This window comes from Mustela erminea, chromosome 15, assembly GCF_009829155.1.
Source record: "Mustela erminea isolate mMusErm1 chromosome 15, mMusErm1.Pri, whole genome shotgun sequence".
Lineage (NCBI taxonomy): Eukaryota > Metazoa > Chordata > Mammalia > Carnivora > Mustelidae > Mustela > Mustela erminea.
In genome coordinates this window covers 76,163,021-76,189,723 of record NC_045628.1, presented here as the reverse complement: position 1 = coordinate 76,189,723, position 26,703 = coordinate 76,163,021, and the positions used below count along the sequence as shown (strand labels likewise).

General features: G+C 44.0%; 1 long non-coding RNA gene across 1 annotated transcript; it reads left to right on the top strand.

Annotated features, from left to right (window-relative positions):
* The first annotated feature begins 12,136 nt into the window (after nt 1-12,136).
* LOC116574451 lies at nt 12,137-22,103 on the top strand. The gene is made up of 3 exons (XR_004279318.1): nt 12,137-12,549; nt 20,790-21,098; nt 21,951-22,103. It is a non-coding gene; the product is annotated as an uncharacterized LOC116574451 (long non-coding RNA).
* The last annotated feature ends 4,600 nt before the right edge of the window (nt 22,104-26,703 follow it).

Here is a 26,703-nt window from a genome sequence, read left to right as displayed (position 1 = left end):
GGCATCCCTAAAAATATTTTTCAATATAAGAGTATAACCCTAAAATTATGTAGTAATTGGACATTAAAAAAACAAAACAAGTAGGAAGATTTTTTTTTCTTGAGTAGTTTCAGGCAACAGTTATTAACCATATTTTTGTGAAACTCCGGTATTCAGGAACTGTACTGAAGTTTTGAGCAGAAATTTTCCCAAAAACACCAAATTAATGGAAACTTTTCCTCTATTAATTTTTTTCTATTTAAAATATTTTATCAACTATTTCTCATAACTTTGATACCTCCTTCCACCTGTTTATACAACAAGCTAGGCTGAGATGGCATACAATTTTGCCAGAAAATTCTGTGAAGTCCTGATCTTTGAAGCCAGACTGCCTGAACTCAACTCAAGGTCTCTCATCTCCTTGTTGAGTGGTCCTAGACTAGAGGCCAATGACACAGGAAACTTAAGCTTCTGGACCCTTCATGCAAGGTCCTCACTCAATTTGTTTTCATGGGTTTGAGTTCCTTTTCTTAACAGTAGCCTCTAAAATTGCATACGCATCTGGCACACAAAACCAGATCTGCCTCTGTTTGGTGTAAAGTACTTACCTCCTCTGAATATCAGTTTACTCTTCTGTAAAATGAGGATAATCACGGTATGATAGTATTAACCTCATTGTGAGTAATTATATGAGATAATAGCAAAGCAAGTAGTGTAGGAACACACAGTAAATAACACTCAATAAATGATAGCTATTGTTACGATCACCATCATCATTATTGAATTTATTGTCTTAATTTTAACATGTTATTCATGGTACTCTTCCAAGAACTCCACAATAGGCAGAGGCTCCTCTATCTTTATAAGCCTGAGAGTCCCTGTTTGGAAGGTCCAGCTATTTGGATACAGAGGCTCTGGACCCCCTGTAGCTTTACAATCCTACTAAATAATGAAGTCTTAAGATGACCTGGGGTAACAGCCTTTGGTTATTATAGGGGAGAATTACTTGGAATCTTCGAGACTGAGATCTATAAAAACACAAATTTTATAGTAGTTTTTCTTTCAGTGCAATAACATTAATAAAATATTTTCTAACTAAATGAATCTAGAGAACATAGACAATGTTTTTTAGGACATGCTCTTTTTGTACCTTAGTTAGAACTATTTTTATAAGATGTTCATGATTCTTAAATGGCAATAGTTAAGACTGCTATACTCTGGCCCCAGACATGTATTCCAAATGTGTCCCCTACCCCACCAATGGGTCCATGTCACCCTTAGTTGATAAGTGGAGGCAAGAATGTTTTGATTAGAAATGTTCCATTGGGGCGCCTGGGTGGCTCAGTGGGTTAAGCCGCTGCCTTCGGCTCAGGTCATGATCTCAGGGTCCTGGGATCGAGTCCCGCATCGGGCTCTCTGCTCAGCAGGGAGCCTGCTTCCTCCTCTCTCTCTCTCTGCCTGCCTTTGCCTACTTGTGATCTCTCTCTGTCAAATAAATAAATAAATAAATAAGAAAAAAGATTTAAAAAAAAAAAAAGAAATGTTCCATTGTCTTTCATGTAATTAAAGACAGAAAGTTGTGACATTTCAAAGCTCTGAGGTAATGTCTCAGGGACACAAAGAGTGACATGGGAATGTATATCTAGCCATCAGAGGGCAGAAGAAAGCAACCAGAACAAGTTTTAAGGTAAAATACAAAGATAGAAGTTTGATATGAAGAGAATCCTTTGCTGGTTTAAAAAGTCAACATTTGGGCACCTGGGTGGCTCAGTGGGTTAAAAAGCCTCTGCCTTTGGCTCAGGTCATGATCTCAGAGTGCTGGTATCAAGCCCCGCATTGGGCTGTCTGCTCAGCAGGGAGCCTGCTTCCAACACCACCGCCCCCCACCACTGCCTGCCTCTCTGCCCACTTGTGATCTCTGTCTGTCAAATAAATAAATAAATAAATAAATAAATAAATAAATAAATAAGTCAACATTTACTAAGCGAAAGAAGTCATTTCGAAAAGGCTAGAAACTCTGTTTCCAACTGTATGACATTCTGGAAAAGGTGAAACTATGGAGACAGTAAGAAGATCAGTGGATGCTAATGTTAGTGCTGGGAGGGAGGGATGAATAGCAAAGAAGAGAGGATTCTGGGGCAGTGACACTACCCAGCATATACCATAACTGTGGTGGCATATCCTTATCCATATGTCCAAACCCACGATATGTACAACACCAGGGTAAGCCCTATTGTACACTATGGGTTTTGGATAATCACAGTGTGTCAATGTACGTTCATCAGTTATAACAAATATATCGCTCTGGTAGGGGATGTGGATAGTAGAAGATGCTGTGTGTATGTGAGGGGCATGACCACACATGTCAGGGGATGTATGGGAACTCTCTATAATTGCTGTCCAAGTTTGCTGTGAATCTAAAACTGCTCCTAAAAATAAAGTCTGTTAGGGTTTTTCCTCTAAGATCAGGAAAAAGACAAAGGTTTCCAGTTTCAGTTTTATTCAACATAGTACTGGAAGTCCTAGCCACACAGTCAGAGAAGAGAAAGAAATAAAAGGCATTCATATGGGTAGAGAAGAAGTTCAACTGTCACTATATAGTTAAAAAAAAACTATTAAAAGTAATAAATGAACTCAGTAAAGTTACAGGATACAAAATTAATACACAGAAATTGGTTATGTTTCTATACACTAATAACAAAGTACAAGAAAGAGAAATTAAGGGAACAATCCCACTTATAATTATACCAAAAAGGATAAAATGACTGGGAATAAACTTAACAAAGGAAATGAAACCCTGGATTCTGAAAAATATAAAATATTGATCAAAAGAAATTGAAGACAACATATATTGAAAGACATTCCACATTCCACCACTGGAAGAATTAATATTGTTAAAATGTCCACACTATCCAAAGCAATCTACAGATTCAATGCAATCCCTAGCAAAATACCAACAGCATTTTTTCACAGAACTATAATAAATAACACTAAAATGTGTCTGAAAACACACACACACACTCAAAAACCCAAATGGTCAAAGTAATCTTGAGAAAGAAGAACAAAGCTAGACGTAGCACAAAATTCTGGATTTCAAGATATACTACAAAACTATAGGAATCAAAATAGAACAACATTGGCAGAAAAACAGATGTATAGATCAATAGAAAGAATAGAGCCCAGAAATAAACTCACGATTATATGGTCAATTAACCTACAACAAAGGAGGTAAGAAAATACGAGGGGAAAAAGACAGTCTCTTCAATAAATGGCACTGGGAATACTAAACAGCTCCATATAAAAGAATGAAACTGAACCACTTTCTTTTGCCATACACAAAATAAACATAGAATGGATTAAAGACCTAAATGTGAGACATGAAACCATAAAACTACTAGAAAAAAGCATACCCATTGATGCCTCTGACATTAGCCATAAAAATATTTTCCTAGCTATGTCTCTTTAGGCAAGGGACACAAAATCAAAAATAAACTATTAGGACACCAAAATAAGTAGCTTTTACACAACAAAAGAAATCATTAGCAAAGTGAAAAGGCAACCTACTGAATGGGAGAAGATATTTGCAAATGATATATCTGATAAGGCGTTAATATTCAAATTATTTAAAGAACTTATAGACCTCAACACCAAAATAAAAATAATCCAATTTAAAAACAAGTAGAGGACCCAAATATACATTTTTCCAGAAAAGACATACAGGTGGCCAACAGATACATGAAAATATGCTCAATATCTCTCATCATCAGGGAAATGCAAATCAAAACCACAATGAGACGTCAGCTCTGTCGGAATGGCTAGAATAAAAAAAAAAAAAAAGAAATAACAAGTGTTGACAAGGATATGTAGGAAAAAGAATGCTCAGATACTGTTGGTGGGAATACAAATTGGTACAACAACTATGGAAAAAAGTATGGAGTTTCCTCAAGAAATTAAATATAGAAATGCCATATGACTCAGTAATTCCACTACTGGGTATTTTGTCTCCCCAAAAAGAAAACACTAACTCAAAAAGATATATGCTCCCTAATGCATATGTTTATTGCAACATTGTTTACAATAACCAGGATATGGAAGCAACCTAAGTGTCATAGATGGATGAATGGATAAAGAAGATGACACATACACACACACACACACAGTGTACTATTACTCAGCCCTAAGAAAGGATGAGATCTTGCCACTTTTGACAGCATGGATAGACCTAGAAGGTATTAAGCTAAATGAAATAAGTCAGATGTAGGAAGAAAATACCATATAGTTTCACTTATACATGGAATCTAAAAATAAGACAAACAAATAAATAAAAAGCAGAGTCAGACCCATAATAGTGGAGAACAAACTGATGGTTGCCAAAGGGGAGGGGTAGGGATAGACAAAAATGGGTCAAGAGTAGGAGATATAGATTTCCAGTTCTGGAGTGAGTAAGTCACAGGATGAAAGGTACAGCAAAGGGAATATAATCTATGATATGTAATAGTGTTGTCAGATGACAGAAGGTGGCTACACTTGTGGTGGGCACAGTACAATGTATAAACTTGCTGAATCACTGTGCTGTATATCTGAAACTAATGTTAACATTGTCAACTCTACTCCAATTAAAGGATTAAAAAATACCAAATTCTATTAAAAATTTTTAACCTATTTTTTAAAAAGATTTTTATTTATTTATTTGACAGAGATCACAAGTACGCAGAGAGAGAGGAGGAAGCAGGCTCCCTGCTGAGCAGAGAGCCCAACATGGGGCTCGACCCCAGGACCCTGGGATCACGACCTGAGCCCAAGGGAGAGGCTTTAACTCACTGAACCACCCAGGCGCCCCCAAAATTTTTAACCTATTTTTAAAAAATGAATCTTCAGGATCTTGATTCCCTAATTTGTGGGTAATTTGTAAACTTGACTCTTCACTATTTTTAGCAGTCACCGAAATCTGAAGCTTAATTTTGTTCACTCTTTCCCAGGGTCTGCCCAACAGGGACAACTACATATTAGTACCATAAAATGTACATAATGCTATTATGTTGTTAAAAAAGAATGAAAAGAAAACATACATTAAAAACAAAAAGTGGCAAGTCCTATGAACGGAAACAGAAAAACTTTCACCTTAAAGAGGTGATTAATTTAGCAATTTAAGGAAAACTACACTATGCATTCAGTTTTCACTATTTGTAGACTATGCTTACTGTAACACGGAAGTAATCCTGATTCATAATATTTAGCAATAGTTACCTTCTTATTCACCTTGGGAGTTTTCTTTACCTAGTCTCCTTCTTTTCACAAGCTTCTTTCCTTAATTTGCCTTAATATATTGATCTATATATTTAGGAGAGCGTAAACGAATTTTTAGTTCTTGAGACAGAGTAGGCTGCAGGTTTTCCTCGATCGCTCTGAAGTGTTCTTAGAGCCCAAATGTTGACTGAAACAGCTCAGTCAGGTAAAAAAATAAAATAAGAAGAAAAAAAATTTTAAATTGCAGGGATGCTTGGGTGGCTCAGTCAGTTGAGCACCTGACTCTTGGTTTCGGGTCAGGTCATGCTTTCAGGGTCGTGAGATCAAGTCCCCTGTTGAGAATCTGTTTGAGATTCTCTTTCTCCCTTTCCCTCAGCCCCTCCCCGCCACACTTGCACACGTGTATTCTCTCTCTCTCTCTCTCTCTCAAATAAATAAATATTTTTAAAAAGAAGCGGTAGAGGAGGTCTGGGTGGTAGGGATTTAGATTAAGATATAAAAACAGCACATACCTCGGGGTGCCTGGGTGGTTCAGTGGGTTAAAGCCTCTGCTTTTGGCTCAGATCATGATCCGGGGGTCCTGGGATCAAGCCCTGCATTGGGCTCTCCGCTCAGCAGGGAGCCTGCTTCCTCCTCTCTCTGCCTGCCTCTCTGCCTACTTGTGATCGCTATCTGTCAAATAAATAAATAAAATCTTTAAAAACAGCACATACCTCGTAGGGGTATTGCAAGGAAAAGGCATGTGGGTGCTTAACACCCTCCGCCCATTGTAGGTGCTCAGTAAGGCTTCCCCGTTAAAATGATTCATCTGTCAACCTACTCACTCTGCCTGTATTCCTTCCTTCCTTTTCTTTTCTTTCTTTCTTTCTTTCCTTTTTTTTTTTTTTAAAGATTTGTTTATTTATTTATTATCAGAGAGAGAGAGAGAATACCAGCAGAGGGGTCAGGTCGAGGGAGGGGGAGAAGCAGACTCCCCACTGAGCGGGGAGCCTGATGGATATGGGACCCAATCCCAGCATCCTAGGATCATGATCTGAGCCAAGTCAGGCACTTAGCCAACAGAACCACCCAGCGCCCCGCCTGTCTTTCTTAATGATTTAAATTTCCAAGCGCTTGAGTCTTGATGGCCCTGTCAGTCGTGTGGATGGGTTTGCATCAGACAGAGTGACCAGGTGTGTGTGCATAGATGTGCATGTGTGACTGTGAGAGTGTGTATGTATGTGTGCGTGCACCTGACTGGAGACGGGTGCAGGCATGTCTGATGCTTGAACGTGAACTCCGACTTCAAATGGCAAAGAACCATGTTAAGAAAGACGGCCAGATGTAAATTCTTCTTCTGATAAGGAAGAAGGCTACCACAGTGCTCCTGTTGCTGGCCTGGACCTGTCATTTCACTTTTCTCCATTCAGAGCCCTTGGGAGGGAAACAAAGAGGGCAAGAGAGAGGCAGAACAGGCATCTTTATAAAAAGGCTCCATATACATGGGTAAAGGAGAGCCTTTCTGTTAGTATGAACCCAGAGTTAATGCAGGCAAAGAGCTGGTGGGGGAGGTGTTATAGGACTGAAAAGCTAGAAGTGAGTTAAAAAGTTGTTTCCCCCTCAAATACATACATGTAGGACCAGGGACAACATAGCTGGAGAAGGGAAACAAAGTCAAGTAATTTCATTTTTACTATCTTTTCTCCAGGTGTTTTAATTAAACCATGTTCTAAGTAATAAAATAAGTTTGAATTCATTTATAGAACATAAACTACCGAGGAAAGGGTAGAGCTATTTAGATAAAAGTTTTGTTGTTGTTGTTGTTAAGATTTTATTTATTTATTTGACAGCGATCACAAGTAGGCAGAGAGGCAGGCAGAGAGAGAGGAGGAAGCAGGCTCCCTGCTGAGCAGAGAGACTGATGTGGGGCTCCAGGACCCTGAGATCATGACCTGAGCCAAAGGCAGAGGCTTTAACCCACTGAGCCACCCAGATGCCCCAAGATGAAAGTTTTAAATATTATAGACTATTGACATTAGGAGGGCTGCATACTCCTCTTTAATATTCATGCTTTAGATTTTTTTTTATGCTTAAGATTTTTGAAGAATGTTTCATACACCAAGCGTTTCTATATTCGAGGACTCTTTTTTTATACGTGTAATTCATGAAAGGCATGTGGCTTTTAAGACTGAGTCATTCTTTGACTCAGTGAGTCAAACTTGTCAGGGAAACTAGCCATTGGAAAACCTAAGTTATCACTGCTCTCCAGATGGCAGCTTGCCTAAAATGTGAGCAGATTACCCAGGAGAAAAGAAGCAGACTTGGAATCTGGCCTTGCAGACTAAAACCTGAAAGGTGCTTGCAAACATCACAGGGTATTTCAAGTCTTGTCGTGACTCACATGTTTCTCTTTTTTCAGGGCTGTAACTATGACCCTCAGTTGAGATATATATCTATATCTATATCTACATCTATATATTTATGTATTTATTTTTATTAGTATTATTATTTTTTTAATTTAAACCTGCCTCCTTTTCAGAAAGGTTTCGAGCTGTCATCGGGTCCAGTGGGGAAATGGTCAGATACTCACGATAAGCTGATGCCCACAAAGGAAAGTCAAGCTCCAGAAAGGAGAAAAACAGAAACTGAGAGAATTCGCCAATGCTGAGGATGTTTGTGTCAGAGGTAGGTGCCCACGGATTATCAGAATCTTTAGGCCAGGTCCAAGAAATTAATCAGCAGTGGGGAAAGGAGCCAAAGATGAAGTAACTGGACACTGGAAAATACAGGCAGAACAGCACAGTAAGATGTCAGGGTGGGCACACTTCTCAGGGAGGGCGGAGGCAAAGGGTGTCTGATAGGGTTCTCCACCAGGTCTCAGTCTCAGCACCAGAGTTCTAGAAAAGAGACCTAGCAACCGTTCTAGAAGGAAAAGATTACTAGGGAGGAAACCAGGGTAGGAAGATGAAGGGTAGGGGCTGGGGAAGAACCAGATCAGTGGCCCAGGAATAGAAAAGGAAATGGAGGCCAGTGGTAGGATACCTCAAATAGTAAGACGGGGTGTGTTATTAGCTCCCTGAATGAATTTCTTTCATATAGACTTCTACTGAACAGAGCCAAGGAACAGCTTTACCGATATGTTTCAGCAACCCACGAGGAACATAAAAGATTCATCTCTAGTCACCCACACAAGTTAAGCCAACATGAACAGTCCATTGGAAAGCAAGCTGAAATATGACTATTCTGCATTTGCCAGCTGCTAGGGAGCCCTGAAATCCTCCTAACTGAAGGTTATCAAAGAAGCTCCAGAGCTCATTAAGCCCCTGACTTATTTAGCTTAAATTTGGGCTAATCCTTTGGTGAGAAGTCTATGGGGGAAGAGCCTGCCTCTAGAACATTGGCAGCAACAAAGTAGGTGGAAACACCAGGAAGATGTGTGGACAGATGGAACCTTAGGAATCTGGGTGCAGACAACTATTTCCATTGAAGAGAACAGAAGATTCAAACCCTTCGTCATTTTCCCCAGCTCTGAGCATTTCTTTTCTGAAAAGTTTTCTTCTTTCTTCTAGTTCATAGATCATGTTCAGAAAGCTGTTTTTTGAGGATTAGTGACAGGGAAAGTTCAATTTTAAATATTTTCCCCTATGAATAGCTTTGGGATAGCAATCTGCGTTTGCCTGTTGTTGTCATTCACCTGAGATAGATGTTTGCAAAATGGTCCTAAACCGTAGGACCACAAATACAAAAGTCACTCTAGTAGAAGGTTTTTCTCCACTGGTCCCTTGAAGCCACCCATGTAATACCATTGGAAAGCTGCCACTGGAGGGCATTAGACATCATTTAATTTACTACATGATGACTTTTTGACCTCTGCATTCATATCTCCAGGTTACTTGCTAGTTTATCCCTATTACCACCATCAGACATTCATTGATCTATTTCCAGGTGAAGGAAATGATGATTGAGCAGCAGATCCAAAGTGATCTTCTAAGGCGCTCATTGTCCCGCTGAAACAAATACATGAAACCTGGGGTAAATTCAAATCAGACTTGCATGCACTCTGAAAAAGCCATGGTGAGATAAGATCAACAATGTTTTCAGGGACAGTATTTTGCAAAAGCAGCGAGGACCTCTTAAGGAGCAAACTCACAGTGCCATATAGGGTTTTTTGCACACTCTGCTGGACAAGTCTCACTGCATCAAGACTAACCATAAGAACCAGCCAACATTTTCATTATTACAAAATATTTGTTGAACCATTAGGATGCAACCAATTTATGCCTTCTTAGAGATCGCTCCATCTGTTTCTCCCCAAATTTATTTCTATGGACCACAAAGCTGTAATCTCTTCTCTAAGCTTACAAATAAAACAATACGTAAATACACAATATAATATGATCAATCATCCATTCATTCAAAGCTTTAAGCAGCCTTGGCCTTTACCGGGTTCAGGACTCAGAACTCCAGCAACTGGGGATGGTTTTCACATTACAAAGGGTTCCTTTTAGTGCTTCCCTAGGGGATTTAAATATTTAAGTGTTGCTTTGCAGACCTTAACTCTTGCAGCTGGAAGAGGAAGAAGGGATAAATGTGGATGGTCAGGGGGGAAAAAAGTAGATCTAAACCTGAAATGTCAGAAGCCAGTGTCAACAATAGACCACTGATCCCTGTCACTGATTTATCTCACTCATATAGGATAAAAGTCCTCAACGTACATTGTTGACATTCCCTGTTTTGATCTTAACATCAGTTAGGCTTGTAGATAAACTCAAAAACTGAGCATTTAGAGGAATGACCAGATGGAACACGGGATTTTTAGGGCAGGGAAACTACTCTGTATGATACTATAATAGTGGACCCATGTCATTATACATGTATCTAAACCATGGGATGTACACCATAAGGGAACCCTAATGTAAACTATGGACGTGGGTGATAATGGCGTGTCCATGTAGTTCATGGATTTTAACAAACATGCCTCTCTAGTGGGGAATGTTGACCATGGCAGAGGCTCCACATATTTGGGGAGAGAGTTATATGTGAAATCTGTACCTTCTGCTCAATTTTCCTGCAAAGCCACAAGTGCTCTAAAAAATAAAGCCTACCAAAAGTGTGGGGAGTTTACAATTTGATGGTAAATAACATTTTCAACAATTAAATTCCTATAAAATGTTTGTCGAATTTGTTGCAAAAGATTAATGAGAAGGGGGAGGTATGCCTATAATAGATTTGAGATGGAGCCTCTGTCTTCCTCTCTGCACGGTCATCAAGGCAGGTAGAGGAGATGGGGATGGTACAGGTATTTCAGTCATTAACATACAGTGTAGTATGTGTGTGGTAGGAGTCTGCCTCCCCCCATGTATAGAGAATAGCATGTAAATGACACATGTATAAATTTTGTGAGTATTTTCTGCAGTCAGCTGGCAGTATACCCCACCTACAAATGTGAACAGTACGAGATGGCAGTAGGGCTATCTAGGATAGGCACCAATGTCTCCATTTTTAGTAAACATTCAGAACGATAACTGCAGACAGAGAAGACTCCTGTCTGTCTCTATGATTTGGCAATCAAGTGTTAGTCCAAGAGACAAGAGACAGAGCAAAGGGAGCCACAATACCAAAATAGAAGTGCTAAGGGGAGTAGGATAATATTTACCAGCAATTTTGTAGACCTAACAGCTGTTCATATCTGTACATTTTGGGACCGCCCAGGCAACTCCTCCCAGTGTCCAAAGTTAGCCAACTTGGAGCACCCCACTGGTACCTCCAGTGGCCAGGCAGACGGTGGGGAGGGTCTTTGGGGAGCTGGGGGCTCCTTCTGCCAAGTTCCTCTTCCAAATAAAACGGGCTGCAAGAGGGCTCTGACTGCCACTTGGCACAGTCCGCCCTGGTGGCCCCAGTGGGAGGGTCACTGCTGAGACACCCAGCCCCATCTTATTGTTCAGCGCCGGGAGTTTCCTCCTTTGGCAGAGACCTGGAGCCCTGAGCTGAGCGGGAAGGGGACGGGCTGGGGCAGGACTTTGGGATGTCTATTGCTGCCGCTCCTTCCCCTCTCCGGGAGCTCGGGTTTCCCGGGGTGTGTGCGGATTCTCAATAAAAAGGGAAAAGCACGATCCAAGTTAATTTTCCAGCGCCGAGAGGAAATGCTGTTTCCTGCATCGTACAAAACTGGTGCCAACAAGACTGACACAGGAGCCCATTGTCCCGCTAACAATGCGGTGATGGGGGAAGGACGCCTGAGAAAACAGACCTCGGGCCGCCGTGAGCGTTTGATCTTTCCTCATAAGTGTGTGAGTGTGCCTGTGTGTGTGTGCCTGTGTGGCGTTAGGATGGGCTGGTAGAGTCAGGGCACAGCCCCTTTCCGTCCTGCCGTCGCTCCCCGGGCACGCTCCTGAAGATGCCCGGGGAGACCTGACTCTCTAAAGCGTCCACAAGACACAAGGAAAATGGGAAGGGCAGGAAAACCCAGAAGAAGGCATGGAAATGGAAAGAAAGGAAAGGAAAAAAGAAGGAAAAAGACAAGACTCACCCCAAAGTCTCCCCCACCCCATGGGTTCATTACAAATCCTCCATCGGCCCGGGTCCGAGGCAGAATCGGAAGGTCTCCCACCCCACCCCCGCCCGGGTGCCAAGCCCGCTCCTCCGCCCACCCGGAGCCGAGGGCGAGCCCACGCGGTGCGAGTGGCCGGGACTGTGGCTGGACTCGCCGGGAGCGCAGCCGCGCGTCGTCGCCGCAGGGAGGGAAGGAGGGAGGCCGAGGGGCAGCGGCTCACGTAGGAGTCCCTCGAGAGCCCAGCCGCCGGGCAGGGCTGACCCGCTGGTGACTCGGCCCAGAGAGCGCCCGGTGCGCCCCGATCCCCGCCTGGCGGCGGTGGCGCCGGGGCCGGGCCGGGACCGGCTGCGGGGGGGCGGGGGGATGGGGTGGGGGGTCGCCCCCGCCCCGCCCGCGCCCGGACGAGCGTCTGAGTTGGGGGCGCTCGGCGGGGACTTCCGCGGAGCAGGCGGGGGCGCGGGAGCAGCGCGCAGCTGTCCGCCCGGGTTCACCTGGGCGCCCGGGGTCACCGCCTCTGCCTGAGGACACGTTGCCGCGGGCTCCAGGGGACGCGGGTTCATCCCAGCGCCCAAGTGTAACCTCCCCGCCCTTCGCTCGCTCACGTAGTCCCGGGTTTCGGGACGCGGAGTGCTGGCGAGGAGGCCGCTCGCGGCCCCGGCGGGGCCGGGGGATAAACAATCGCACAGGATACACGACACCCTGGACTGTCACAAGTCCCTCGCAGGAAAAGATAAATAACATCTGAGGAGCCGCGGCGCAGCTTCCCCGGCCGAACAGAAACTCGGCGAGAAGTGAGTAAACAACAGAACCGGAGAGAGTTCACCGAGCCTTGGCGGCAGAGAGAATCAGACGCGGTGGCCCCCGCTCCCCCGTCCGGGCTCTCACGAGAGGCGGGTGAGGCCTGAGGAGGGGGTGTTCTTCCAGGGGAAATGAGGGGGAAAACAACACAAAACAAACCGCACACGGTTCAGACTTTGTCCTTTACACTGACCGACGCTTGTCACGTTCTGGATGCGAAGCCTGTTTCCTGGGCGTTGGAGGAAACCTTTCTGGAGCAGGGGTTGAGATGGAGGGGGTTTTCTGGAAGGGGAGGCTAAGGAAGAATTTCCTGAGGAAGCCACATTCTTCCCAAGGTTTGCTGCTTGGGCTCAGAGTTGTCAGGGACCTAAACCACCTTCAGGAATCTGTGGTTCTATGGGGATTTCTTAATGTTCAAGGAAACCTCCTCACCTATGTAAAGGCTATGCCCCTGGGGGAGGGGGTGGCCCGCGGGGAAAGGTAAGAGGGAACAAAATCCAAACCAGGGAACTGGAGATGCTCCGTGGGGCAGATCAAATATGCACACCGGAAGGGTTTACCTTTCTCCCGAGGGAGTTTGAGTGCCCAAAGCAGTCTTTCCCCTTCTGTGAGGGAGCAAGGCACTTTCCCGGCCTCCTCTCTCCTCCTCTTCTGCAAAAACTCACTTAGTTCCTAGACTGCCAATCTCCCCAGCCCAAGAAGTACCTCGTGGGAGGTGCAACAGCCTCTTGGACACTGCCAAAATTGCACTACACGAGATCTATTACTCTGAAATAAGGCTACAGCCCAGGATGCAGTTTCCCCGAAAGGATATCCGTTCATTACTCAAGCACGCAGGTGTTATTTACCTGTTCCTGTAAACTGGGCTACTCCAGGAGCGCATTGTCTATTTCATAGCGATGTAGCTTCTCAGTAATCCTTATGTCCATGTGAGTAAGTTTAGGTAATTGTTTTGAGATTAGGGAAAATGGATGAGGACAGTGAGGATGTGGTGAGAGTGTGGGCTGGCCTCTTACTAAACACAATTCACAGCAGACTGTGGTCCTCATCCCTCTGAATATTCTGACCGGTCCCTCAGTGGTCACGTACAGACATAGCGTACCCAGATTTCTAGATGTTCTTCAGGCTTTCTCATGCCAGTCATGCGGGCAACATGGGGACATCTGGACTGGATGCTAGTGCAAGTAGGTGAGTTCCTGACTTAGCCAGAGTTCTAGTTCTGATGGTTACACTCACAGAATCCTATGGGAAGTTTTCAGTGTGGTTCACAACCCACTCATCTGCTGTGAGCCTCTCCAGAAACAGCCCCATTTGTCTTTGTATTCACAGTGCCTGCCCAACTGCCTACGACATTGTGGGTACTCAACCAGTATGTATTGCTGAACAATGATTTTGTAGGTCTGCTTATTAAATTTGGAGGTGACACAAAGTTGAGATGGTAAACATGATTATAAAATCAGAGTCACCCAAAGCCCTAGCAGATTGGAGTATTAGATGAATCTATAATGAGAACATTTTTAAAAAACATTTATTTATTTGAGCAAAAGCACAAGTTGGGGGGCAGCAGAGGGAGAGAGACAGAGGGAGAAGCAGACTCCCCACTGAGCAGGGAGTACATGTGGGGCTGGAGCACATGTGGGGCTTGATCCCAGGACCTTGAGATCATGACCTGAGCCAAAGGCAGATGCTTCACCAACTGAGCCACCCTGATGCCCCTATAATGAGAATATTTTAGGTCCTTCTCTTGAGTCTCCCAAAATTTAACTCTGCAAATACAGATTGGGGAAGATCAACTAAGTAGCCAGCCTAACAATAATAATGGCTAAGGGAAAGTTCCATGTGGGCATCACAGACCTCTGTCAAAAAAGTGACTGAGGCCCTGGATCAAAATCTACTCCACGTGTCCTAGACGTATGAGTTCTGGGATCGGTACTGAGCTCCTCAATATGGGAAGAGATTAGATATAGCTGTATCTGTTAAATGGAGGGGGGCAGGATGGAGAAATACTCAAAATCATGTTGGGTGAGGATGGTCAAGAGAACTAGTGAAGTTTAGTCCAGGAGAGAGAAAGGACTTTAGGAGACAGGAGAGCTGCTTTCAGATATATATATATATTTAAAAAGCTTTTATTTATCTATTTGACAGAGAGAGAGGTCACAAGTAGGCAGAGAGGCGGGCAGAGAGAGAGGGGGAAGCAGGCTCTCTGCTGAGCAGAGAGCCCCTTGCGGGACTGGATCCCAGAACCCTGAGATCATGACCCGAGCCGAAGGCAGAGGTTTAACCCACTGAGCCACCCAGGGGCCCCTGCTTTCAGATATTTAAAGAGATGTTAAATAAAAATAGGGATTGGAATTATGTGGACCCCCATGCTCCAGAGGAGAACCAGTGAACCCTGAAATGAGAGTGACTGTCCACAGTTGGCAGTGTTCCTGATGACTGTACCTTTTAGTTACCCTGCCTCAGGCGGAAATGAGATCCCCAAAACAGAAATGACCAGAGCATAACCTGGATGAACCCTCACCAGGGCCATAGTAAGATGGGATTTAAGCATCGCTTGGGGCTGGGACAGAGAGGGCTTTTAGGATTCCTTCTACCACTAAGCAAATACTATTCTATGTCCATTTCTCATCTGCTAAGGGTTAACTCTGCCTTGCTATAGTTTCTTAAACTTAATGAGATCTTTAAGGCACTTCCATATTACTGTTTCATAAAGAAAAATGTACATGTGGAAACAACCAAACAGTGCATATTTGGGGGCCCTCGTTTATAGAGTGAGAAGCTTCAAGATAAAACCATGTATTGCCGATGATATTATGACCATGATTACTACAGGTTTGAAATTAAGATTTTATTTATTTATTTGACCCACAGAGATCACAAGTAGGCAGAGACACAGGCAGAGAGAGTGGAGGAAGCAGGCTCCCTGCTGAGCAGAGAGACCGAGGCAGGGCTCGATCCTAGGACCCTGAGATCATGACCTGACCCGAAGGCACAGGCTTTAACCCACTGAGCCACCCAAGTGCCCCTACAGGTTTGAAATTAAATAAGAGGCCAATATTTGTGAAGAGCTTTGTCTGCCTGGAGAAGATCCAGAACAAGGGGAACTTGTATATATTACTGGTAGGCATGCAAGAAGGTAGAGTCATTTTAGAAAACAATCAGGCAGTTTCTTATTAATTTAGACATATACTCTCTAAATGATCCAGCGATGCCACCCCAGATAATACTCCAAGAACAATGAAAACTTATATCCATACAACGACCCATAGACTAATGTTTGTAGCAGCTTTATTCATAATGCTGAAAACTGGAAACAACCTGATGCTCATCAGCCAGTGAATGGGCAAATAAATTCCATGCAATGGAATACTACGCACTAATGAAAAGGAATGAATTGCTGATTTGGGCAACAACGTGGAGGAATCGCAACAGGGTTATGCTAAGTGAAACCCGCCAGACACCAAAGCTACCATACTGTGTGATTTTTGTTTATTTGATATTTGGAAAAGGCAGAACTATAGGGACAAAACTCAGATTAGTGGTTGCCAGGGGCTGGGGGAAAGGGGAGGGCCTGTCAACAAAGGGGCACAAGAGAACATCTCCAGGGTGATAGAAATATTCTGTATCTTGATTTTGGTGGTGGTTATACAATATACATCGTCAACTCCTGGACCATATACCTGAAAGGCTGAACTTTGTTTTATGTAAATTATGCTTCAAGAAAATGGCCTTAGGGGCGCCTGGGTGGCTCAGTGGGTTAAAGCCTCTGCCTTCGGCTCAGGTCATGATCCCAGGGTCCTGGGATCGAGCCTCGCATCGGGCTCTCTGCTCAGCAGGGAGCCTGCTTCCTCCTCTCTCCCTCTCTCTCTCTCTCTGCCTGCCTCTCTGCCTACTTGTGATCTCTGTCTGTCAAATAAATAAATAAAATCTTTTTAAAAAAATGGCCTTAGTAAAACTCTGCCTGCATTTTAAATAATTGATAATTAATAATAATTAATAAGTGATTTTTTTTCTGGTGAACTGCATAATATTGGTACACAAGAAATATTTGCAGAACGAATGAATGAATCTGTGTGGAAGTTTTGCTTCTCCGCGAAGTCAAAGCTTACAAACATGCTCTGTCTTCTGTCTGAGGGACCCGCCTTTTCCATCATCCCTCATGACACGGAGGTTGTGTGGGAGGACATCCTTTTTCTGGGAAGAGGCATCACCCTGATCATCAAGTCAGTTTTCTGAGGAAGTCTTATTCATCTGGAATTGGGAACTTCATCCAGGAAATACCCAGCAGACATGTGGATGAGACATGTGGATGTTGTCTGGGGGTCTGCAATGGCGAGGACTGGCTGGGGACACGCAGGCAGGAGAAATTCCCATCCTAGAGGAACAGGGCATTCTAAATGAAAAGTGTCACTCCACAGGATCGATATCACTTTCCAGGTTTCTAATCTAACAGTTGTCTTTGGAAATTGATTATAAAACAAAGAGGTCTTAAAACACCCCACCAACAAATTTAAGTAATATATTATTACTAATTACTCTAAGAGTATAGCTGGGTTTTAGGACGATATGAATATATACTATTTTGAATTTATAGAACTGTTACTTTACTTTTATTATGTCACTTTTTGATAGTCATCATAGAAATTTTTTTTTTTTAAGATTTTGTCTATTTATTCGACAGACAAAGATCACAAGTAGGCAGAGAGGCAGGCAGAGAGAGTGGAGGAAGCAGGCTCCCCTCGGAGCAGAGAGCCCGATGCAGGGCTGGATCCCAGGACCCTGGGATCATGACCTGAACCGAAAGCAGAGGCTTTAACCCACTGAGCCACCCAGGCGCCCCTCATAGAAATTAAAAAAAAAAAATCATTTAAACCATTTTAAGTGTACAGTTCAGTAGTGTTAAGTACATTCATATGGTTATGCAACTAATCTCCAGAACTCAGTTCATCTTGCAAAACTAAAACTCCATCTTCATTAAGCAACTCCCCATTCCTCTCTTGTCCCAGCCCCTGGCAACCACCATCCCACTTTCTGTCTCTATGAATTTGACTCTTGCAGATACCTCATATAAGTGGGATTATGCAATATTTGTTTTTTTGCAGCTGGTTCATTCCACTGAGCATAATGTCCTCAAGGTTCACCCATGTTATGGCATGTGTCAGAATTTCCTTAACTTTTAAGGCTCAATAATATTTAACTGTATGTATCTGCCGCATTTTCTTTTTTGAGAGAGAGAGAGAAACAGAGCATGCACACAAGCGATCATGGGGGGAGGTGGTGAGGGGCAGAGGGAGAGAGAGAAGAGAGAATTTTTTTTTTTTAATTTATTTGTCAGAGAGAGAGAGAGCATGCACAAGCAGGCAGAGTAGCAGGCTGAGGCAGAGGGAGAAGCAGGCTCCCTGCCGAGCAAAGAGCCCGATGCGGGACTCGATCCCAGGACACTGGGTCATGACCTGAGCCAAAGGCAGCTGCTTAACCAACTGAGCCACCCAGGCATCCCGAGGAGAGAGAATCTTTTTTTTTTTTTTTTTTAAATTTACTAGACAGACAGAGATCACAAGTAGACAGAGAGGCAGGCAGAGCGAGCGATAGGAAGGAAAGCAGGCTCCCTGCTGAGCAGAGAGCCCGATGCGGGGCTGATCCCAGGACCCTGGGATCATGACCTGAGCTGAAAGCAGAGGCTTTAACCCACTGAGCCACCCAGGAGCCCCAGGAGAGAGAATCTCTCTCACAGGGCTTGGTCCTAGGAGCCTGAGATCATGACCTGAGCCGAAATCACAAGAGTCAGACGCTTAACTGACTGAGCCACCCAGAAGCCTCTATACCACACTTTTTTTTATACATTTGTCCATCAGTGGACATTTGGGTTGCTTCTACTTTTTGGCTATTGTGAATGCTACTGCTATAAATATCCTTGTATAAATACCACTTTAGGGCCCTATTTCCAATTATTTGAGATATACATATTTATCCAGATATCCAGAAGTGGACCGGTTCGAGCATATGGTAATACTATTTCTAATTATTTGACAGACTCTTATTTGCACAGTATTTTCGCCATTTTACATTCCCAGCGAGAGTGCACAAGAGTTTCTATTTCTCCATGTCCCTCCCAAAACTTGCTATTTTCATTTGTTGTTGTTGTTTAATCGTAATCATCTGATTGGGTGTGAGGTGGTGTCTTATGGGGGTTTTGATTTGCATTTCCCTAATGATGAGTGATGTTGAGCATCTTGTCCTGCGCTTCTCGGCCATTTGTAGATCTTCTTTGGAGAAATATCTATTCAAGTCCTTTGTTCATTTTAAAATCAGGTTGTGTTTTGTTGGTGTGGTCAAGTTGTAGAAGTTCTGTGTATATTCTGGATGCTAACCCCTTGTCATGTATATGATCTGCAAAAATTTCCTTCCATTCAGTGGGTGGTATTGTGGGATTCTTTTAGGCAACAGCATCCTCTGTGTGGGAACCTGGACTCAACAAGCTCCCTGGGTTATTCTGATGCAGGCCTTTTGCACCACTCTTCTGATGCACATACAGTCGGATGGAACTTCCGTTGACATATTAAGTAATAAATGTGTGTGGATTTGGTTAGAGCCTTAGGATGTTTAAGTAGAAGGAACACCAGGAGGTCACTTTGTCCAAGCACCTATTTTTATGATCAACAAACTAAATCGGACTCCCCAGAGCAGGCACAGAGCAAGAGCTTCGACACAAAGGCCTTGTTCCCAGTTCTTGCTACTCCCACCATGCTGGGGTCTCTGGAATATCTTTGTAGGAGATTTGTTTGCTCTATGGGCAGTTTGTGTGTTATGTTTACCACTCACTTTACAAAATATGTTCATTAAAAGTGAGGTCTTTTGTTTTTCTTGCATGGGAATGCCTAATATGGAACAAATACAGGTCAACAAATTGCCTGAATGTCACTTTCATTTGACTCCACTCTGGAGGTGTTCATAAAACCCTAACATCCTGGAGGAACGGAGCCTCATGACCGGTGAAGGGACTGTATCTTTCTTTTTAGAACAATTGTTTCTCTTACCTGTCTCTGTGATTTATGGCTTCTCTCCTGCTGCTTCCTGCTTCTCCTTCTCGCTCTCTTGCTGTACCTTCTTTGTGCCCTTTAGGACCATCTCCTCTCTCCCCTAAATGTGAAGGCTGCCCTCAGCCCCCTTCCTTTCTCACCAAATACCTCCTCCCTAGACAACTGTGATTGAGTCCTTGATTTTGCAGGTGATGACTCTCAGATTGAGGGCAGCAGCCCGACTCAGGTCTGTGCGTGCCTTCCACAGGTGCCTGTCTGCAAGGGAGCTCCAGCATGTCAAACTCCGAGTGTCTGAAATCTCACTCAGTCTGTTCCTTCCCAGAACTTGTTCTCTTTGCCCTGTCTGCATTTGCCAAAGCCAGAAACCTAGGAGCCAGCCTCTCCCTTAACACCCATGGTCAATCAGTCATTTAGCTGTTCATGCTCTTTGCTAAATAGCTACATTGCACTGATCCTTCTTTTCCCTCTGGCTTGACCCAGTCTTCATTAGCCAGTCATATTCAGAGAAGCTTAGGCTTCCCACTGCATACGTGTGCACACACACACACACACACACACAGAATGGAATGTGTGTATGAGACCCTGTATCCTGGTGACCAGACAGTACGATGGCTAGGAGCTCCCTCAGAGGACTGGCTCAGGACACCACAGAATACCAGGATAGCTGGGGAGGAGAAGGCCATTCTGTACTCAAGGAGACTTCTGGCAATGTCTGGACACTGGGGTGGGGGTGTGCTACTGGCATCTAGCGAGTAGGGACCAGGGAATGTTGGTAAGTGTACTACAATGCACAGAACAGCTGCCCTTTGCTCCCCGCAAAGAATTATCCAGCCCAAAATGTGAATAGTACCAAGGATGAATTATCCTTCCCTAAAATGATCCATAGCTTTTGGTTCCCCACTCAGGTCCCTTTTACCTGGAGGATGCACAGGACTGCTGAGTGTTGGCTATTAAGGGCTCACCACTGCCTCCTGCAAAGAAGGAGCTACCTCAGGATCTGTGAGGTTACTGTATTCCCCACTACTGAAGTGCCTTTAGCCAATGACTGACTAGAGTGAGGATACAAAAGCCCAGACCCTCTGCTTCAAAGAGGAACAGTTCATGTGGATCAGGGCTGAGGCTAGACTTTAGCCGACACCACATCTTCTGTTAGCTGCCCCCATCCCTTTCCTGATTCTCCCCTCTCTCTACAGATTCCTCCTGAGGGCACATTTCCGATATACCACGTGTACAAGAATCCCCACCTCAGCTCTACTTCTGGGGAACTGACCCACAGCGTGGGGCTGGCTGACATTTGTGAACGGAGAAAGCAGAGCTTGGAAAGACCAACCAGTCCCTCCTAAGCCCCTGGCAGCTGGAAGAACATGGGTCTGCCCCATGGAGTTTCTCTGCCATTGACTTCCGGCCCCAGGGTGCTCGGCCAAAACCATCCCTCAAGAAAATGATGAAGAGACAATGAATTCAAGTCAGTGTTACTTGATCAACCAGATAGTAAATTTAAGGTATTAATTTACTTACTTTAAAGAGACATGAGGGGCATCTGGGTGCCTCAGTCTGTTAAGTGTGTGACTCTTGATTTCAGTTCAGGTTATGATCCCAAGGTTGTAAGATTGAGCCCCTCTGGGCCCAAGGGGAGCCTGCTTAAGATTCTCTCTCGCCCTCCCCTCCCCTCCCTCTAAAAAAGAGAGAGAGAGAGAAGGAACTTGCTGACCTAATTTATCCATACTGCTTTACAAGAACCCCCTGCCTGCTTGGCTTTTTTGGGAAGGTGATAGTCAAAATAAGCTCTGAAAGATGAGATGAAGTCCACAGAAAGGAGAAGGGAAAGTGCCTCTGGACAGAGGGAAGAGCTTGAGCAAAGGCCCTGAAAGAAAGCAAAACAAAACAACCCTCACCACTTCCACCAGCACCACTAACCGTAAAGGAAGAAGGTGTCCCAGGGACTGAGAGGAAGCCAGTGTACCTGATGCTGGCAGAATTAGAGAAAAAGGAGGACAGGAAAAAGCTGAAAGAAAGGGAATTGCTGTAAGATGCAGGGCCCTGGAGGAAAGGCATGTGGATCTTATCTGAGACGCATTGGGAAGGGTTTTTTTTTTTTTTTTTTTTTAAGATTTTATTTATTTATCAGAGAGAGAGAGGGGGAGAGAGCAAGCACAGGCAGACAGAATGGCAGGCAGAGGCAGAGGGAGAAGCAGGCGCCCTGCCGAGCAAGGAGCCCGATGTGGGACTCTATCCCAGGACGCCGGGATCATGACCTGAGCCGAAGGCAGCTGCTTAACCAACCAAGCCACCCAGGCGTCATTGGGAAGGTTTTAAGCAGTGTGTTAAAAACGATCTGTTTTCCGTTTAAAAAGGTGACCTGACCGTAGAGTCTCTGGATTAATCGGAAAACGTCTATAATTTCCAAAGAAAAATTACCAATTTCAAGGGTAAGAGAATTGCTTTTCCATATGTCCTTGAAATTGTTAAAAGCCATTTTACTTTCCAGTCTAGTACAGGAAAGGTTGGGGGGGTGGGAGCTGATTTGTTTTAAAAAGTAAATTGACAAAAATCTATAGGTATGTGGAAACTTTGTAAAATTTTAAATTTCCTTCTTATACCATAGCAAAGGATGAACATGAGTTGAGTAATTTTTATTTGATTAGATAATTTCAGGCAGATTTTACATTCAGGAGCTTCATTTTGGTAGCTTAAATGCAAAAGGCTTTAGTGATCATTTGCAAAGATGTTGTTAAACTTTCCATTTTTTTTTTTTCTGTTTTATTCTAATTCCAGCATAGTTAACAGTGTTAGTTTCAGGTATACAGCAGAGTGATTCACCAATTCCATATATTACTCCGTGCCCACTAAGATAAGTGCCTTCTTGACCCCCCACACCTTTTTTTTTTTTTTTAAAGATTTTATTTATTCATTTGACACAGAGAGATCACAAGTAGGCAGAGAGGCAGGCAGAGAGAGAGAGAGGAGGAAGCAGGCTCCCCGCGGAGCAGAGAACCCGATGCGGGACTCGATCCCAGGACCCTGAGATCATGACCTGAGCTGAAGGCAGTGGCTTAACCCACTGAGCCACCCAGGCGCCCTACCCCCCACACCTTTGAATTTAAAATTCTGTTTGCATGTATTACTGTTTTTAAAGGGAGAGCTACCGTTTCAGGGGTGACTGGCTGGCTCTGTTGGTGGGACTTGTGACTCTTGATCTCGGCGTTGTGTTTTAGCCCCATGTTGGGTACAGGGGTAACTTAAAAATAAAATCTTAAATAGATAAAAACAAAACAAAATGGCAGCTATTATTTCAAAGCCTTAATTAATATAATTGTAACTGCAGTGTAATTGTTTCTTCAAATGAGATGCGGGACTCAATTCCAGGACCCTGGGATCATGACCTGAACCAAAGGCAGACACTTAGCTGACTGAACCACCCAGGTGCCCTTCAGAGTTTTTAAAAGCCATTTTAATTTCCGGGATTTTCTTTTTTAACAGTTTCCTCTAGCTGTTTTGTGGAGGCTTTATTAGGCAGGGCAGCAGTGAATGAGGAGGTGCTCAGTGGCTTTGACGGGGACAGAAGCTAGACCGGAGTGGGCTTGGGGAGGGAACAGGTAACTGGAACTCAACCCTGGGACAGCTCCTGCGAAGATCTGCATCATTAGGGATAAAGGTGGGAGGAACCTCAGAGAACCAGTCGGTAGCAGCAGGAGGATGACAGTAAGACAGGAATGTGCCCTAGATGTTTAACAAACCGCCCTTTGGAAAACCAGAGGCTTCCTTTGCAGCGGTATAAACACTCTCAGCACAGCCCATTCTGAGTCACCAACATAATGCCCAAGAGCTGGCAAGATTCCTGAAAATCTAACAATCGACTCTTCAGAGTCAGCATGACCCAACTGCAGCCTACCAGTGCATCAGAGAGACGCTCCTTCTCAGAATGTAGACACTAAAACAGATCACCAAGCTATTGGAACGATCCTGGGGAACAAGAGAGAGCACTGTGTTAGGACAGCATACACAAGACAGGTAAGATGGGAAGGAACCAGGTGTACGTGCTAAAAGGTCTGCCAGTTTGGGGATGGGAAGAGCAGGGAGGCTCCCCTCCAAAGCCCCCATTCTCTCTTGTCTTGGGAGACAAGGCTGTCAGAGCATGGCTTTTAGTGGATGACAGCCGCACGTAGTTGAAGGACTGTGTGGTGGAAGTATTTGAATAGGAGTGGCGGAAGGTTGGGAAGGTGTGGTGGGTGAGAGAGGTGTGGGATTAGAGATTGGGGGACTATATATATGATGACCTAATCCACATGTCCACCTGGGTGGGGGTGGCTGCTTTCAAGACTGTTGTATGGTCAAGGGTCTAAGAGGTGAGCATGGTGGTTGTGTCACCACTACATACATAGAAAAAGCTGAAAATCCTGCAGGAGCTGGGGTGGAAAGGCAGCCAGGAGCCAAAGCCTTGAGCATACAAGGGGAGTGTGTGTATGTGACATGCGGAGGGTATGTTCTGGTGTGTTCTGTGCATGAAGGTGGCATGTGAAGGGTAGGAGTCTCAAAAAGTGGGGGTTTGTGCAACAGAGAGGAAGAGAGACATGGCCTGCAAAGGGTAATGGCAGCCCAGGAAAGATGGCTTTTGCTTCTGGTCCTGAGCTCTAAGATGTGTGTGAGAGAGAAGCAGCACACTTGCTTGGGCTGCAGTGAAGACTTCTCAGCGTTAGCTGGGTGCTTGTGAAGAAATGGAGATGTGTTGGAGGGTTTTGCGATTGCAAAGTGAAGGCTCCAGTTGGAGGAGTGGTAGTGGGTTGGAGGAGGGGTTAGGCTGGGGATGGGGTCCAACTGGGGATCCAGACAGTATTATCGGGGTATAACTTGGGGTGAACAGAGAAATTTGGATTTCTGGCAAGGATGGATTTGAAGCATATAAGCTTGTTGGGATACAACACATTCCACACCAATATGCCTCCAACATTATCAACAAGATGTCAGATTTGAGATCCTACGAGACATTACCTGATGTAACCTCTAAGCAGGCTGAAAGTCTACCAAGCATCATTTGGCATCCCCTACCCCTGACCCCTTCCTTCAGTTAGGACCTCTTGGGTTCTTGTCCAGATTTCTGGCATCCAATGTAGACTTCCTGGCCCCTGACATTCCCTCCTTAGAGAGTTTTTCTCTCTGAAATTTAATTACATCTATCCTTTGTATGTCCTCTTTTATTTTTCTCCTCCTAAGCTATCCATGTATGATCTGCAAATGTGTTTCTTCAATAGGATTTGTTTTCCCTTAGTTTCAGGTTAATTCAAACATACTACTTCTTAGAGCCTTTTCTTTGATTACTCGAACTTTTCTCCTGATCAACAGGGAGGTGCAAAAACATTAATACAGACCCACGTAAATTGCCTTGATTCATGTAAGAATAGTGTTAGTGGTCATACATCCAGTAATAGTACTCCTCCCTGTCAGTCCTTTGAAAGAGAATCAGAGGGAATACGTCGACCTCAAGTACTTTTCTGCAGAACTTTGAAGATTCTTAGTAGTCAACAGCATGCGATAATGAAATCTGTTGCAGTAATTAACTGATAACAGCTACCAATTCCTATTTTACATAAAAAACCCCACCCTATTATGCTGAAGGCACAGGATTTCAAATGCTCAATTTTTTTTTTCTAAAGATTTTATTTATTTATTTGGCAGGCAGAGATCACAAGCAGGCAGAGAGACAGGCAGAGAGAGAGAGAGGGAAGGAAGCAGGCTTCCTGCTGAGCAGAGAGCCCGATGCAGGGCTTGATCCCAGTACCCTGGGGTCATGACCTGAGCCAAAGGCAGAGGCCCTAACCCACTGAGCCACCTAGGCACCCCAAATGCTCAATTTTATAACTTGGGAATTTTCCACCTGTAGAACGTGGCCTCTGGAAACAAGAGAAATGCTATCTTGGGTTTCTCTTTTTCGGGGTTGTGGCATTCAGTGAAGTAATAGTACAAATGAGAAATTCAACAAGGTTACAGGAACTGCTGATAGAAAATGTGAGTCAGACTCAACTTGGTGTGGGTGTTGCTAGAATTAACTTTTAGTTCTAGATTCTCTAAGGGAGTCCTCTGATGAAATTCTCCATGTGCTTTAAAATTTTAAAGAGAAAAAGAAATGAAAAAAACAATGGGCTCCAACCATTTTGTAAAAGGTGTCAAACAATTGACATTGTTTGACAATGTCACGCAATTGTGATAATGTCACAATTTAAAATTATTATTTTAAATAATTTTATTATTTATTTTTATTTTTTAAAGATTTATTTATTATTATTTGACAGAGATTGAGAGAGAGAGGAAGAGAGAGAACATGCAGGGGAAATAGCAGGCAGAGGGGGAAGCAGGGTCCGTGCTCCGCAGGGAGCCTGATGCAGGGGTCAATCCCAGGACCCTGAGATCATGGCCTATTCTGAAGGCAGAAGCTTAACTGACTGAGCTACCCTGGCACCCCTTAAATGATAATTTTAAATAAAAATAAGTAAGCGTCCATTGGCATGGCCATAGCTTGACCCTACTATATTCAGAAATCTCCAGGAGCCTGAAAGATCAGGTATTTCTGGCTCTAATAGACAAACATCCTCTTGTTTGTTTGTTTGTTTTTAAGATTTTATTTATTTGACAGACAGAGATCACAAGTAGGCGGAGAGGCAGGCAGAGAGAGAGAAGGGGAAGCAGACTCCCTGCTGGGCAGAGAGCCCGATGTGGGGCTCAATCCCAGGAACCTTGGGATCATGACCTGAGCCTTAACCTACAGAGTCACCCAGCTGCCCCTTGTTTGGTATTATTGGAGGTTCACAAGCTAAGCCTGTTTTGATTATCCATTTTTCTATTCGTATTTGTTGAGTGTCTGCAATGTGCAAAGCACTGTCAAGTGTTTGGGGGAAGCATTAATCCATGTAAAGAAATACTTATAATGCAAAGCACATGTGATAAGAGATATATAAGGAAGCCCAAAACACTCTGGGAGTTTAAAGAAAGGAGAATCAATTCTTGCCAGGAGATGAGAGAAGGAATTGTAGAAGTGGAGTTTGAGTGGTGTGTCAAAGGAATAGGAGGTTTGGAACAGAACGACAAAGTAATGGGAAGAACAGCCAAGGCAGG